General features: G+C 50.1%; 1 non-coding gene across 1 annotated transcript; it reads right to left on the bottom strand.

Annotated features, from left to right (window-relative positions):
- Positions 1-12,606: 12,606 nt before the first annotated feature.
- LOC118611497 lies at positions 12,607-12,725 on the bottom strand. The gene has a single exon (XR_004954481.1). It is a non-coding gene; the product is annotated as a 5S ribosomal RNA (ribosomal RNA).
- Positions 12,726-15,416: the final 2,691 nt, after the last annotated feature.

The following is a 15,416-nucleotide window of genomic DNA, read 5'->3' as shown; positions in this document are numbered from 1 at the left end:
GCACCCGAAGTGTCCTCCTTCCTCGGGGCAGGGGAAGGGCTGCGCACCCCGCGCGGTTACCGTCCGGGCGTGCAGGTGCTCAGAGTCCCTCGTCATCTGTCTGGCTCCCGGCGGGGTGATGAGGAGGTTTGTGACAGGTCACGGACAGGCCTGTGAGGTTCAGAGTCTAACAAGTGCGTGCAGCTGGGGAGAAAGCTGCCTCGCATGACCAGACTACGTGAACCGCTCGAGGCTGGAGCGGGTCAGCCGGTTGTGGCCAGGCCCTTCGCCAGCGGTGACATGTGGACTGACGTGCACAGGCGGGGTGTGGGGATGAGGCGGGGGGAGACGTGAGGGTGGGTGCCCTTGCCGAGGACACAGCACGTGATGCCAGTCCATCCCTGGATGCTCAGGAACGGGGGCCCCACCTGGACGTGAGACCTCAACACGGGGTGACAGCAGCGTGGGCCCCAGAGCCCCCTGGATGGCACTGGTGGCAGCCTGCAGAAGCCCTACAGCAAGGGCCACCCTCCGGGCCGCAGACCAGTACCGGGCCGTGGCCTGTTAGGAACCGGGCCACACACCAGGTGAGCCAAGCCTCGTCTACCTGCGGCCGCTCCCCAGCACCGGCATCGTCGTGTCAGACGCTCATGGGAGCCCCGGTCCCTGGTCCGAAAAGGTTGGGGACCGCTGGCCTAAATTCCTGACTGTGGCTGTTACCCCCCAAGCCACGTCCTGTTTGCATAAGCGCCTTCAAATCAGCAGCTGCATCTGCTCTACGAGGAGTCTGAGTGTGGCCCCTGGAACGAAGGTCGCGACGTCTTAGGGCTGTTTCTTTTAAAACCCCCACCTTTCAGGATCTGCACTCTCCGTCTGACCACTTCCTGTGCGCTCCTTCCTCCTGTCCCCTGCCTCATCCTCCGCGCACCTCAAGACCAACAGACCCCCAGCTCTCACCACGCAAGCACTGTTCCTGAAGGAGCCCCGAGCCCCCCGTCAGCCACCAACCTTCTCGCTGCCTCAGACTCGCTGCTCTGCACCCCCACCCCTACCCCCAAGTCAGTCCCAGCTCCGACAGCTCCCTCAGCTGCGGGCCTGACCTGTGGCTTACGCCGAGGATAGAACGGCACGCCTGTCAGTAAGATTTAATGCTATGAAATGGCGTTAGAGCTAGGAAATCAGCAAGGCTATGAAGACCTGGGCAGCGCCTGAGCCACCGTGGCCTCGGTGACATTTCTGAGACGCACATAACAGCAGAATACATGGAGTCCTGTGGTGCACGAGGTCCTCCTCTGGGTCCTTAAATAATTTTTTCAAAGTGAATACAGAATGGTGACCTCACTGAAACGGCAGGCTAGGAATTCTAAACTTGTTCTCCCAAGAGGGAACTAGAAACCATCATCTAAAACGACCCTGTAGAAGCTGTGGGGAAGAGACCGGTCTTCAGCAACCATGCAAATGCCCAGCCAGGGAAAGGCCATGTTCGCCTGCCAGTCAACACGGTGGAGTAGGTGACCGCAGTGCCGCCTCCCCCACAACCACCTCAGCATCGCAGCGAAACCGCAGAGCCGTCACTGAGACCTGAGGTCTACTGAACAGTCCTACAACTGGGGACACACAGAGGAGGCCACCTGAGACTGGCAGGAGAGACAGACGCGGAACGGGCTGGTCCCACACCCAGGTGTCGCGGTTAAAGGCAGCGGCCCCCCCGGAGGAGTGAGGGGTCCCGGCCCCACACTGGGCTCCCCAGCCCAGGTTCTGGAGCTGGGGACAGAAGCCCCACACCTCTGGCTATGAAAGCCAGGGGGGATGGTGGCCGAGCGACAGGGCAGCAGGAGCCCCGGGCGTCCTCGTAAGGGCCAGCACCGACTCACCACTGACGACTCGCTCTGAGCTGCGGCGCTGGGGATGCGGCTCGGCAGGTGTCGGGGACCCGTGGGGAGGGACAGTGGTCTGCATCCGGGCGAGGGCTGGGGGATGGGCTACTGTCCCTCTGTGAGGTCCTCTTTCCCCTCCAGGCGTGCAGACGCCATGTTGAGTGTCCATCAGCCTGGTGGGCGCCGCTTGCCTTACCCATTCGGTTCCCTGAGACCCCGCCACTCCCAGCACACAGGCCCCCAAGTCGCCTCCAGTGGCTTTTTCACGCAAACAGCTGATCTGCAGACTTTCCTGAAAGGCCTGCAAACCCCAGACAAGCAGCACCTGCCCCCGCGGGCCCCGCACCTCTTGCTGAGCAGCCCCCAGCTCGGCACTAGCAGCAGAAGCCTCGGTTCACGGCTTGGCCTCTCCTAGGTGCCTCCAAGCCCAGCACAAGTGGCACCACCTGCAGATCACTCTGTAGCTGAGACCACGTGACTCCAGGCAGGGCACGGGCAATGGCTGACCTTGGCCCTTCCAAAAAAATCCCAGAACCAAAACATTCAGTGGCCAGCTTCGGACCACACCAGAGCCCCATCCAACCACCCCCACAAACGACACCCCCAAAAGGCGGACTAGCCAGGCACCAGAGCCCTGCTTCAGTGACTCTGCTCAGGGGTCAGTCCTCACGACCATCAGCCCGAGGGTCAGTCCCTCCTGCTGACGTGCCAAGAGCCATCAAGGCTCCACTACAGCAGGAGGGCACGCGAAGCCCACACAAGGGACAAATGTGAAGCACCCGGCTCAGGTGACCAGGGAGACTCTGCCACTGGGCCTCACAGGACACCTCCCACATAAGGCCACTCCACCAAGGTCAGAAAACATAGCAGCCCCACCTCATACATAGAAACAAACATGGGGAGGCAGCCAGAACGGGGAGAGAAAGAAATGCTTCCCAACTGCAAAGAAAACAAAGCTCCAGAAAAAAAGAATTAAAATGGAAATAAGCAATCTACTAGATGCCGAGTTCAGAACACTGGCTATGAAAATGCTCGGTGATCTCAACGAGAACGCGAAGGGACAGGAAACGTAACAATGGAGATAGAAAACCTAAAACATGGGCCAGTCGGAAGTGAACAGGTTAGATGAAGCAGAGGACTTAGTGATTTGGAAGACAAGGGAGCAGAAAACACCCAGTTAGAACAGCAACGAAAAAGAGAATCTAAAAGCTGAGGACAGTTTAAGGGGCCCTGGAATGACATCTGGAGTGCCAGCGTCCGCCTCACAGGGGTCCCAGAGGAAGCAAGAGAGCAAGGAACTGAACACCCATATGAAGAAATAATGACAGAAAACTCCCCTAACCTGACAAAGGAAATAGACACACAAGCCCAGGAAGCACAGAGAGCCCCAAAGAAGATGAATCCACAGAGGCCCATGCCAAGACACATTCTAATTACCAGAGGTTAAAGACAAGGAGAGAATGTTAAAAGCAGCAAGAAAAAAGCAGTTAGATACCTACCAGGAAGCTGCCATCAGACGGTCAGCTGATCTCCAACAGGAACTTGGCCGCCAGAAGGGACTGGCAGGAGATAATCAACGTTTTGTAAAGCAAGGGCCAGTGTCCAAGACAACTCTACCCAGCAAGGCCGTCATTTAGACAGACAGATGAAGAGCCTCCCAGACAATACAAAGCTAAAGTTCATCACCACCGAGCCAGTAAATTATAGGAAATGTTAAAGGGACTTCTTTAAGAAGGAAATAAAAGAAAAAATATCATCAATAAAATAGCAATTACTACATATCTATCAACAATTACTTTAAATGTAAATGGGTTAAATGCTCGAATCAGAAGACATCGAGTGGCTGGCTGGCTGTGGGATAAGACCAGACCCTCACACGGGTTGCCTCCAAGAGGCTCGCCGCAGATCGAAAGACACACAGGCTGAAAGTAAAGGGATGGAAAAAGAAATTTCATGAAAATGGAAACGAAAAAAATAAAAACCTGGGGTAGCAATACTTATACCAGACAAAATAGACTTTAAAACAAAGGCTGTAACAAGAGACAAGGTAGGGCCAGTGATCCCACTGTGAGTGTTTATCCAAAGAAACCCAAACACCGCTTCGAAGGGACACGTGACCCCATGTGTCCACTGCAGCAGTATTTACAGCAGCCAAGACGTGGAGGCCGCCTGGGTGCCCATCCATGGATGATGGACACAGAGGAGGGGGCGCATGCGCACCACGGAGCATCGCTCGGCCATAAAAAAGAAACGAAATCTTGCCACCGGCACCAACATGGATGGACCTGGCTAGCAGGTATGGTGCCGAGTGGAGTAAGTCAGACAGAGAAAGACAAATGCCAAGTGTTATCTAAAGAACAAAATTAATGAACACATCAGAACAAGCTCGTAAAGAGCATCTTGATGGCTGGCAGATGGGAGGGGGTCGGGATTAAGAAGTGCACATTGGTAGCATGAAAACACCCCTGAGGGTGTGCGGGAGGGCACAGGGAAGGTGCCTGGTGACACTGTCGTAACTGATGGCAGACGGGTGCGGGCTTTACAGGGTGACCACTTCGTAAGTCATATAAACGTCTAATTGCTGTGGTACACTGAAACCAGTACAATGGTGTATGTCAACTATAGTTGAAAAATAATAAAATTTATAAAGACAAAAGGAAATAGCACATTCCTTGAGGTCCGCATTTCATGGCTTTTTAACTCCGGACGCCCCCCTCCGTCTCCCTGGCATGGTGTGGTCTTGGTCTGGAGGCAGAAGCTCAGTTGCTAATTCTTTTCTTCAAGAATGAGAGGAAACGAGAAGAGACTTTGAAATGTAACCTCCCTGGGGGCTGCCTGAAGGGCTGGTCTCTGTCACACCTAACACAAGGCTCATATGCGGAAGAGCAGCAGCCGCGGATGGGTGGTGAAAGTCACAGGATAAACCATCTAAACCCCCACGCGAGACTGGGAGATGATGACATTCAAAAGGACGTGTGTATGTAGACAGGAGCCTGGAGGAAGCCACACAGAGGCATCGGGAAGACCCGACGCTTTGATGCCCAGCTAACCGCTGAAGGGTCGATATGGCACGGAGCTGGCTGTTTTCGCAAATGCTTATTTTCAGCCAAAAAAACCAAATTCACAACACGTTAAAAGAGACGGGAAGACATAGTCAATTCAGAAAAGAAAGTAAAATGGCAGAAACTCTCTTAGAAGCACAGACATTAGACTTTCTAAAGAAAGACTTTAAAGGAACTGTCTTATACTGCTCAAATAGTTAAAACACAGAACAAAACAAACAAACAAAAAAACCAAAAACACTAAATCAGGAAAATTATGTATGAACAAAGGGAGAACATCAACAAAGAATTTATAAAGAGGGACCAAACGGAAATTCTGGGACTGAAAAATACAATCACTGAATTGAAATCTTTACTAGAGGTGTTTAAGAGCAGACTTGAACTGAGAGAAGAAAGAATTAGCAGTCTTGAAGACAGGATAATTGAAATGATAAAGTCTGAAGAGTTAGGAAGATGTGTAAGCCATCGGCAAGTCAACCAATATATGTACTGTGGGGTTCCCAGGTGGAGAAGGGAGAGGTCATTTGAACAGATAATGGCTAAAATCTACTCAATTTGGTTGAAAAACATGAATCTTTAAATCCAAGAATCCCAACAAACTATAAATAGGACAGATTCAAACAGACACATAATCAAAAGGCAAAGACAGAATTTTGAAATCAGCAAGAGAGAAGTAACTCATAGACACAGGATGTCCAGTAAGATAGCTTAATTCTTTTAACCAAAATCTTGTGGCCAGAAGGCTGAAAGGAAGGGAAAACAACAACAACAACAACAAAAAAACTTGTCAACAAGAATTGTTTGTACCAAAACTGTCCCTGAAAAGTGGAGAAATTAAGACAATCCCAAATAAATGAAAGGTGAGGAGTTTATCATCATCAGACCTGCCTTACAAGAAACGCTGGGGAAGTCCGTCATGCTGGGATGTGGGATGTAGGAGAGGAACTCAAAGGCATGTGAAGATGCAAAGATCCCCAGGGCGTCGTGAGACAGCACGTCAGGCAAACCCCACGCGGTCCCTCGGGTGTGGAGTCAGAAACGGAACGGATGTATGACGTCACTGGCCAGTGGGTGGCTGTCAGTGGCGACGGCGAGGGGAGGCCGGGACCAGGAAGCACACACTGGCATCTACAGAGTCGCCATGGGGGTGCGGAGCGCCGCACACGGACACAGCCGGTGACACCGAGACAACGGGTGCCAGACGTGCACGGGGCGTATCGGGGTCACTCCCTACGTCGTAAACGTCTCGTCACCCAAAAGTGACACAACCTGGTCTGTCAGCTGGAATCGAAAACTCGATTTAAAACGTTAACTCAACCTGCAGCCCCGGGATCGAACCCACCTGGCCCGCAACCCTGTGTGTGTGGTCCGGGCTCGTTCGCTCAGAGTTTGATCATTTTTTTCCACTTATGCTCATAAGGGATGTTTTACAGTGTTCATCAAAATTTTCTTTTCTTCCCATTGGAGTAACGCTATTCACTTAGAATAAGTTGAAAAGCATTCCTTTTTCAATTTTCTAGACAATTGTGTAGAATGGGTATTTTTTACTTAATGTGAAGCTCTACAGCCCTGGAGTATCTTTGTGGAAAGGATTTTAATCATAAATCCATTTCATTAAAAAAGTTATGCAGACAATCTACTACTTGACTGAATTTTGGCAGTTTGTGTTTATCAAGAAATTTTTCCATTTTGTCAAATTGATAGGCATAAATATGGGGATTTATGCACAAAAATGTTTATAAATTCCCCTATTGCTATTGTCCTACTACAGAATCTCGAGTGATGCTGCCTCTCACATTTCTAGGTGTGGGTATTTGTGTCTTGGATTTTTTCTTCCCTTAAGAAAAAATCCAAGACACAAATTGGATTTTTTCAAATAGTATTGGTAAAACTCTGGCTAGAGTTTTACCAATACTATTCATCGATCTGTCTTCAACTTTATTCATTTTTCTTTTTATATCTATCTTCACTCATACTTTTATTAATTTTGCTCTTTATTGTTTCATTTTTAACTGTAGCTTTAACTTGCTCCTAAGTCTCTTAAGGTGAAAATACAGTTGACCTTTGAACAACATGAGGGATGGGGCGCAGCCCCCCCGCACAGTCAAGAGTCTGCGTATTACTTTTGGCTCCCCGAAAACCGAACTGCTGGTCGCCTGCTGCTGCCCAGAAGCCCCACCGACACGTTGCACGGTCTGCAACACGTGTCCTCGCATGTATCGCGTGCCGTGCTGACGGCGTCGCGAGGCAGCCGCCTTTACAGCATCTGCTGCATCTCCCGACGCCGTGAGTCGGCGGCGTCCCCGGCCAGTGTGTAATCAGAGCTGTCGGATGTGCCACGAGTAGAACCAACACTAGGCGTCCGCAACGAAAAGGCGGCGTGAGCCAGGAATGCGTCCTGTCTGCGCGCACTGGTGGCCGCGGAGCCTGCAGCCAGGTGGCCCGCGCACCCGCGGGCGAGTCGTTAGACTCTGCGGCAGACGGCGCCACGCGTTTATGACACGGTGCTGGGACAGTGCACTTTGGAAGCAGGGCTCTGCAGCCACCGCCTGTCACCACGATGGGCAGCACTCACCTCAGGCCTCCACCCGCCGAGCCGGCCACGTCCCTCGCAGCTCTGCATGCGCTCTCCCTGAAGAGGACGACGATGACGATGACACAAGCTGACTCTGTCCTGCCGGAGCTGCTGGGTCTCCACGTGAAGACGCGCACACGTCGGACGGGCGCGGCGACGGCGTGGCAGGGTCGCCAGGCGGACGCGGGCGTCGTGACGTGCGTCCTTCACGCCTTCTCGCTGGGGCTGGTCGCACTGTCTGTCCGGTGGCAGGCCAGGCGGGCACACTCCCTGGGACGGCGTCACGGCCGCCTCCTGCTCCCTCGTTTCTCCGAGGACGTTTCTGTCTGGTTCGCTCCTCCCTCCACGTGAGCTGTGGCTTCAGTGCCGAGTCACACAAGGGCCGCGTCGTAAAGGAGTCCGAGTCAGTCCTCGATGACCGGCCCCTCCGCCGGGCTCTCCAGCGTCCTCTGTCCCCAGCTCCGCCTGCTCGGCACCAGGCCCGGGTGGCAAACACTCCATCAAGCCTTCGTCCCTGTGCTGTGCCGTCCTCGTCCCCTCGTCCCTCTCCTCGCTGTCCTCGTCCCCTTGTCCTTCTGCCTCTCTGTCCCCTGGTCCCTCTGCCTTGCTGTCCTGGTCCCTCTGCCTCACTGTCCCCGTCCCTCTCCTCGCTGTCCTCGTCCCCTTGTCCCTCTGCCTCTCTGTCCCCTTGTCCCTCTGCCTTGCTGTCCTGGTCCCTCTGCCTCTCTGTCCCGTCCCTCTGCCTCTCTGTCCCCTCGTCCCTCTGCCTCTCTGTCCCCTCGTCCCTCTGCCTCGCTGTCCCCTTGTCCCTCTGCCTTGCTGTCCTCATCCTCTCGTCCCTCTGCTGTCCTGTCCTCCGCTCTCCAGTTCCCCCGGTCCACTCTGGACACTGTCCACTCCCCTTCTCTGCCACATCCGCTCTCCCATGAGTCCTCGGCGGCTGCTGTAAGCCGTGGGGTCACAGCAGCATCTGCCCACGATCGTCTCCAGCGGGGACAGACCAGGCGTGGTGGCTCTCGCAGCTTTTCCTACAGCAGTGGTGGCATCTTTGGTGATGTCACCCCTCCGGCTCCAATTCCTCGTCAGCTTCTCTCCCTCGGTGGTGACAGTCCTCTCCACAGAGACCTGTGTGACCAGCCTTTAACATCCTTACGAACCCCCGAGCGAGGCTCAACTGGACACGTTTCGGGACGAGGAGACCGCTCTGATGCCTTTGCTGTTGAACTCACGGGCCCCTGGTGGCCGGGGACACCACCCAACATCAAATGAACTTCCAAAGGCAGGCCGCCCCTCTCTTCCTGGCCCTTCCGACCAAGGACAAAGCGGTGATGGAACCATCTGGAAACAGCGTCCTGGTCCAGGCCTCCATGCTGGCCGGGGCCGGCGGCGTCGTGGGGGGCCGGGCCGGCCACGCTTCTCCGAGTCCCGCTGCGCTCCCCTCCCTCCCGGGGCCTCTGGGCCGCCCTCTCTGCAGACTCTCGCCTGCGTCTGCTTCGTGCTCAGGCCGACATCCTCCTTCCTCCCCGACTTGCTCGGTGGCGTCTGGAACGTCGCCGCCGCCGCCTGCTCTGCAGAACTCCTTCTGTCACCCTGACGCTTTCCTAACGAACCTCCCCGGGATCACGTCCGTCTCCTTCCTCCTGCTTTCAGCTGCCATGTGATGGCTTCCCTTCCTCTGGCCCGGCCACCGCGGCGGCCTCCGTGTAGCGGTCCTGTGCCCACACACCTGCCTTCTCCACGCGACACGACGGGTCTCTCCCAGCGAGCCCAGGCCTTCTTCCTGCTTCGCCTCTCTCCTCGTCCCTCCTCCTGGGGTTCTCATGCTGCGTCCATTTACCTGGACGTGGAGGACGCCCACAGCTGCGGCCCTCAGCGCCCGTCAAGCGACGCAGCCTTTTCTCGTCACGTCCTGACCGTCTTCTCGGAGACGCTGCCGGCATTCCTAGGGGCATTGCACGCGGGTCCCACGCTGCTATTCACGGATGTCGGCATTGCACTAGACAAGGAAAGATATGCAAGAACCACAAGAGGTCACTTTTTACTGTGACACAGTTTCCTGGAGAGATGAACTACTCAGAGGCGATTAGCCTCACATGACATTTTCAGTGGGGACACTGAGCTCACCAGGAAAGCAACAGCGGTGGCTCCAAAATTATTACACTGGTATGATTATACGAGGACATACTATAGTTTAATTTTATGTAGCTGAGGGTTAATACTGCATTTCTGCATTTCTTTATTTCTACTGTAAAAGCCACCACGTACGGTCTGTGTGCAAAAGTTTTGATATTGCTGAACTAGGATCTACTTGTTTTATGCATTCGTGACATACCTAACTTTTTCTTTTTTTTTTTTTAAACTTTCTAGGCTATGTAGTTGATCTGCAAATTTATTCCAGATTGCCAAAAATCTCCAAAAATTTTTACAATACATTGAAAAAAAAAATCCACACATGTAGACCCATGCGGTTTAAACCTGTGTTGTTCAGAGGTCAACTGTAAAGTCATTGGTTTGCAATCTTTCTCCCTTGAGAGGCACTTTTAGTGCTATGAAGCTTCCCCTAGATAGAGACAGCTTTGGATGCATCCCATGAGTTTTTAAGTTTTTACTCAATATGTGTTTCACGATTAACAATAATCGAAAATCAATGCAACGCCAGACATCTCTTTAACGTGCAACTAGTCAAGTCTGCCTCATGAAGCTGTTGTGACAGTGCAGGTCGGTGCGTGAGCAGAAAGATGTCTGCATTGGGCGCTGGCAAGTAACTAATGGAGTCGCCCCGCTGAGTCAATTTTGAAAGTCTTCTTCCTGTATCATGAAACTCAGCGGAACCTGTGACTGACAGCTGGAAATGACCTATCCTAATCCTCAGAAAAGTCCTCCTCCCGCCGACCCGGTGACGTGACGCAGCCTGACAGTGGCACCTGCACAGCAGCGCCCCCCGGGGAGCTGCCTCTGTGCCGAGCGGACTCAACCCCCAGCTTTAGTTTTTTGCAGCCGGCAGTGTGTCGCCTCGGAGGCTTTTGCAGAACCGCTGCTCGGCATGGAGATGGCCTCGTTTGGGACATGGCGAAGCTGACACACGTAAAATTAGGACAGAATAAATAATGCAGCAGGAAATGACTTTTTAAGATTTACCACTTACATTAATGGGGCAAAAAGCATGTACTATAAACCTCCTTGGGCAGCTCTCCTCACTGTCATAAGCGGTATTTCAATAGTTTCGGGTGTGCAGCGCACTGCGAGGCGTTTAGAGTTTACGACGTGACCCCGACTAGCACCCCCGGGCGCGCCACGCGGCCGTCACGATACTCCTGACCGTAGTCCCCGTGCTGCGCCCTGCGTCCCCAGGACTACTTTGTAACGACTGATTGGTGCTTCTTCGTCCCTTCACCTTTGCCTCCCAGCCCCTGAGTTCCCGTCCTCTTTGGCAGTCACCAGATTGTCCTCCGTACCTGTGAGTCTGTTTTCATTTACTTGTTCCTTAGATTCCGCATGTAAGTGAATTCGTATGGTATTTATTGTTCTCTAACTCATTTCATACCCTCTAGGTCCATCCATGTCGTTGCAAATGGTAGGATTTTAGTTTTTTTTAATGACTGAGTAATATCCATTGTATGTATGTACCATAACTTTATCCAAGTGGTGGGCACTTAATTTGCTTCCATATCTTGGCTACTGGCTTCAAGATTCCACCAAAACACAGTTAAAACTAATAAATGAATTCAGTAAAGTAGCAGGATACAAAATTAATATTCAGGAGTCATTGCATTTTTATACACCAGTGATGAACTATCAGAAAGAGAAATTAACAATCCCACTTACAATTGCATCGAAGAGAATAAAAAACCTAAGAATGAAGTTAGCCAAGGAGGTAAAAGACTCAGAAAACTAAGACACTGAAGGAAGAAACTGAAGAAGATACAAATAAATGGAAGCGTATACTGCGCTCGTGGGTAGGAAGAATCAACATCGTTAAAATGTCCACACTGCCCAAGGCAATCTACTAAATCTGTGCCATCCCTATCAAAATACTAATGGCATTCTTCACAGAACAAATAATTCTAAAATTTGTATGAATCACCAAGACCCCAAATAGCCACAGCAATACTGAGAACAAGGTGGGAGGTATCACGTTGATCTCAAACTGTACAGCTCAGCTACAGTCATCAAAACGGCACGGTACAGACACTAAAACGGACACACAGGTCCATGGAACAGAAGAGAGCGCCCAGAAACAAGCCCAAGCGTACAAGGTCATTTCATCGATGACCCAGGGGGCAAGAATAAATGATGGGGTGAAGACACTCTCTTCAGTAAATGGCGTTGAGAAAACTGGACGGATCCATGCAAAAATAAAACAAAAAAGAAACTGGATCCGGATCCACCTTGTTACACCACATACAAGAATAAATTCAAAATGGATTAAAGACTTAAATGTCAGACCCAAAACCATAAAACTTCTAGAAGAAGACGTAGGCAGTAAGCTCTCTGATGTTGCTCTTAGTAATTTTTTTCCGATATGTCCCCTGGGCCGAGGGGAACCTAAGAAGAGTCGGCAGACGGGGCTGCGCCGGCGGAAGAGTTTGCGAGGCGACACTTTACCACGCCGGGGCGCGGGCTCGCCGCCCACTCAGCGCACTTTTTTCCTTTAATTTTCTGCCTCCGTTAACATTAAAAGACGTTTGAGTTTTATGTTTAGGGACAACTCTTATTTCTATTACACCACCGCCCCCACCGCCCGCCACATCGCTAAGCCTTGTCGCTAAAGGGGCCGCATGCCCCCCTGCCGTGTTTCCTCACGCTTGTCTCGGATCTGCGTAGACAGACTGGAAGCATCATTATCTGACATTTCAATCTCGGTTCCATTATGGCCACTTCACCACGGTCGCCATCTAACGACCACTGTTTTTGTAAGTCAGTCAGTCATGAATTCACCAGACTGAGTGTGGCCCAGAGAAAATGACCTTAGACTTATCTTCTCACAGACGTGACATTTAGAACATACGGTTATCGGATAATTGTGAAATCTTTTCTGCAAAAGATAATATAACCTGCTGTGTTTGCTGGCCATGCTCGGCCCAAGGGCTCAGTGTATTTTTTTTTTTTTTTAAGCCTACAGCACCTGGTCTTCCTAGGTGGTCTCCCATCCAAGTACTAACCAGGCCCGACCCTGCTTAGCTTCCGAGATCGGACGAGATCGGGCGCGTTCAGGGTGGCGTGGCCGTAGACTTCATTCCATATTTGATAAATAAATCTGAGTCAACATGACCCTGATCACATACACACGAAGCACACTGGCATCCAGGTGACAAGTTCACACACACGAGTCTCATCTGAAGAAACCCTAAAATTTATGGGGTGGTTGATGCGGAACAGAAGGGTGTCGGTGGCTATCAGTCCTCTCAGGGGGACAGCAGTGGCCAAGCCATACAGCCCAGTCTGCGCACTTCTAAAACGCTAAGTAAACAACATTCTAGCTTAAAATTATTTGTATTCTGTGTGATTAATCCCCTTATATTTGCTTTCTTACTTGTCTCTCTCAAGCATGCATTGCCAGCACTAAGGACAGAAAAAAGAAAAACCCATATACCAAATATAAATCTGCTGAAACACACACAATACCAGAATCTTAAAAATTCCTACTGTGGACGACATCCTGATTGATTTTTTTATGTTAACATTTTTTTTTTTTAGTGTAATCAGTTTTACCCTCTCATTGTCACCACTGAATTATCAGAATATAAATTATTATAAATAAAAACTGGAACCTTTATGATTTATCCAGATAACGACTTTCCCCAAAACATCTGAATCTTAGTATACAAATTTTGCTTTGTAATTAATAATAGTACCTACATGATTGAAAATGAAAGGTTATCCCATTATGGCTGTCAGTGTTAAATGCTACTGTGATGTTTGACTTACTAAAAATATATTTAAAAGAGGACACTTTGAGCTATCCTGAAGACATCGGTCACTAGGCCCCAAGTAACACATTAACCACTGAACAGTATTCCTAGGAAACATATTAGCTAAAATATGGACTAGTCTGATGAGGATAATATAAACTTTCTAATGAAACTTGTGCAGCAAAGTACATGCACTAAAAATTTACAGCCCGATAAATTTGCTCTGTCCAAACGCAGCAGGTAATCTACACACAGGTGGGTGTACAGCATTCCGGCAACCACCCGTGAACAGTCATTTTCGTGACTCTCCCACGTGACTTTCCATGACTAACTCACGTTCAGGTCCTAGATGAGTAAATGTACCCCAGATACAGACGCAGTTTCAAAACAGAAGTAGCTGGCATGTACGGAACACTGTGTTCACAACGACACAATTACATGCTAATGTCATTGAGTGCAAATGGAACATTTGCTAAACTCTATCACAGCCTGGGCCATTACACATATGAAATTATTCCACAGTAATAAAATCCATTTTCTGTTTTCTCATAATATGGAATTAAGTTAGAAATCAGTAATAAAAATCAATAGGAAAAGCCCAACTCCTTGGAAATTAAGCAATGTCCCCCTACATAATCCATAATTCAAAAATATATCAAAGCAGAAATTAGAAAATACATGAGTGCAAAATGTCGACTTGCGCTAATACAACTGAAAAGTGTGTTCAGGGAATTTTAGAGTAAAAAAACAATACATTAGAATTCAAAAGGCCCCAAATCAGCAACTTGTTTTATGAGAAGCTAAAGAAAAACAAATATTAATGAGGTTAAAAGCAGAAATCAGAAAAGAAAGCAGACATGCTTACAATATGAAAAGTAAAAATTAGTGACATGAAATAGTATGTCTAAAACCCTACTAGCCAGATTAATCAAGAGCGGGATGTAACACAAAATATTAATATTTAAAAGACATACAAAAAAGAGCATATACTAACCAACTCACAGTTTTTGAGGTTTCGAATCAAATTTTCATCCAACTAGTGAGAATCCTGAGCAAACGATGCCGTCGGAAAGAGAACAAAATGATGTGATTCCGTTTTTATAAACTTAAGAGTCGGGTAGAGGACGCGGCGCGGGGCTGAGCCACGCTGGGCACGGTGCGCCACAGCAGAGTCGCACGAAACGCACGTGACGCGCTAATGTGCTCGCACGACGGCAGCCCGGCCCCGGGAGCCTGGTGACGTGGGAATGTGCCCCACTGCTCCACACCGCGCGCCCGCTCAAGGCTCGTTACTGGTTGAGGATCGAGAGTTTACGGCAACATTTGGCAGAGCGAATTTTCTCTGGTCTACGACTATTTTTCAGCTGTTACTCAGGTGTTTAGAATTACCTTCCATGGTTCTAGAATCAAACTGTATGTAATAAATGGATACTGAAACAGGTACTATTTCATAGAGTTTATGACAGACCTTTGCGTCTCCCGCGATGTGAACCATTGGGCCCCGGGTCACAGAGCCGTCGGCGCGGCGTGCCGAGAAGCGCGCGGCCACTGTCGGGGACGCGGAGGCCGAGGCTCAGTAAGAAACGGTGATGCTGCGTGTGATGTTCCCATCGCTCTCCATCTGATACCCCGGACATGATATTTTTTTTTTAGCCCGCTCAGTATTGAAATTTGAACTATTTTGTGTTTCAAAAGAAACACTGCAATTTTTTCATATAAAAACTTCATGGTTTCAGAGAGATCTGATGAAATGTTACATACGGCTTCCCATGTCGTAAAAACGAGAAATGGCTAATTTATGTCACTCTTCAAAGATTCCAAGAGAAACGGACGTGCGACACAGTGTGGCCACGCAGACCTTACGGGTCACGGGGCGGCTCCTCTGAAACCCGAGGAACTGGGCGGAGGAGAACGATCTGATAACACTGGCGAACTGAGTTTTCACCACGACAATATTTGATCCAATAGGAACTTGCCAGAGAACTCTCTCAATGTCTCTCACTAAGCAAAG

This window comes from Rousettus aegyptiacus, unplaced genomic scaffold (genome assembly GCF_014176215.1).
Source record: "Rousettus aegyptiacus isolate mRouAeg1 unplaced genomic scaffold, mRouAeg1.p scaffold_m13_p_14, whole genome shotgun sequence".
Lineage (NCBI taxonomy): Eukaryota > Metazoa > Chordata > Mammalia > Chiroptera > Pteropodidae > Rousettus > Rousettus aegyptiacus.
This window is presented reverse-complemented; position numbering and strand designations above follow the sequence as displayed.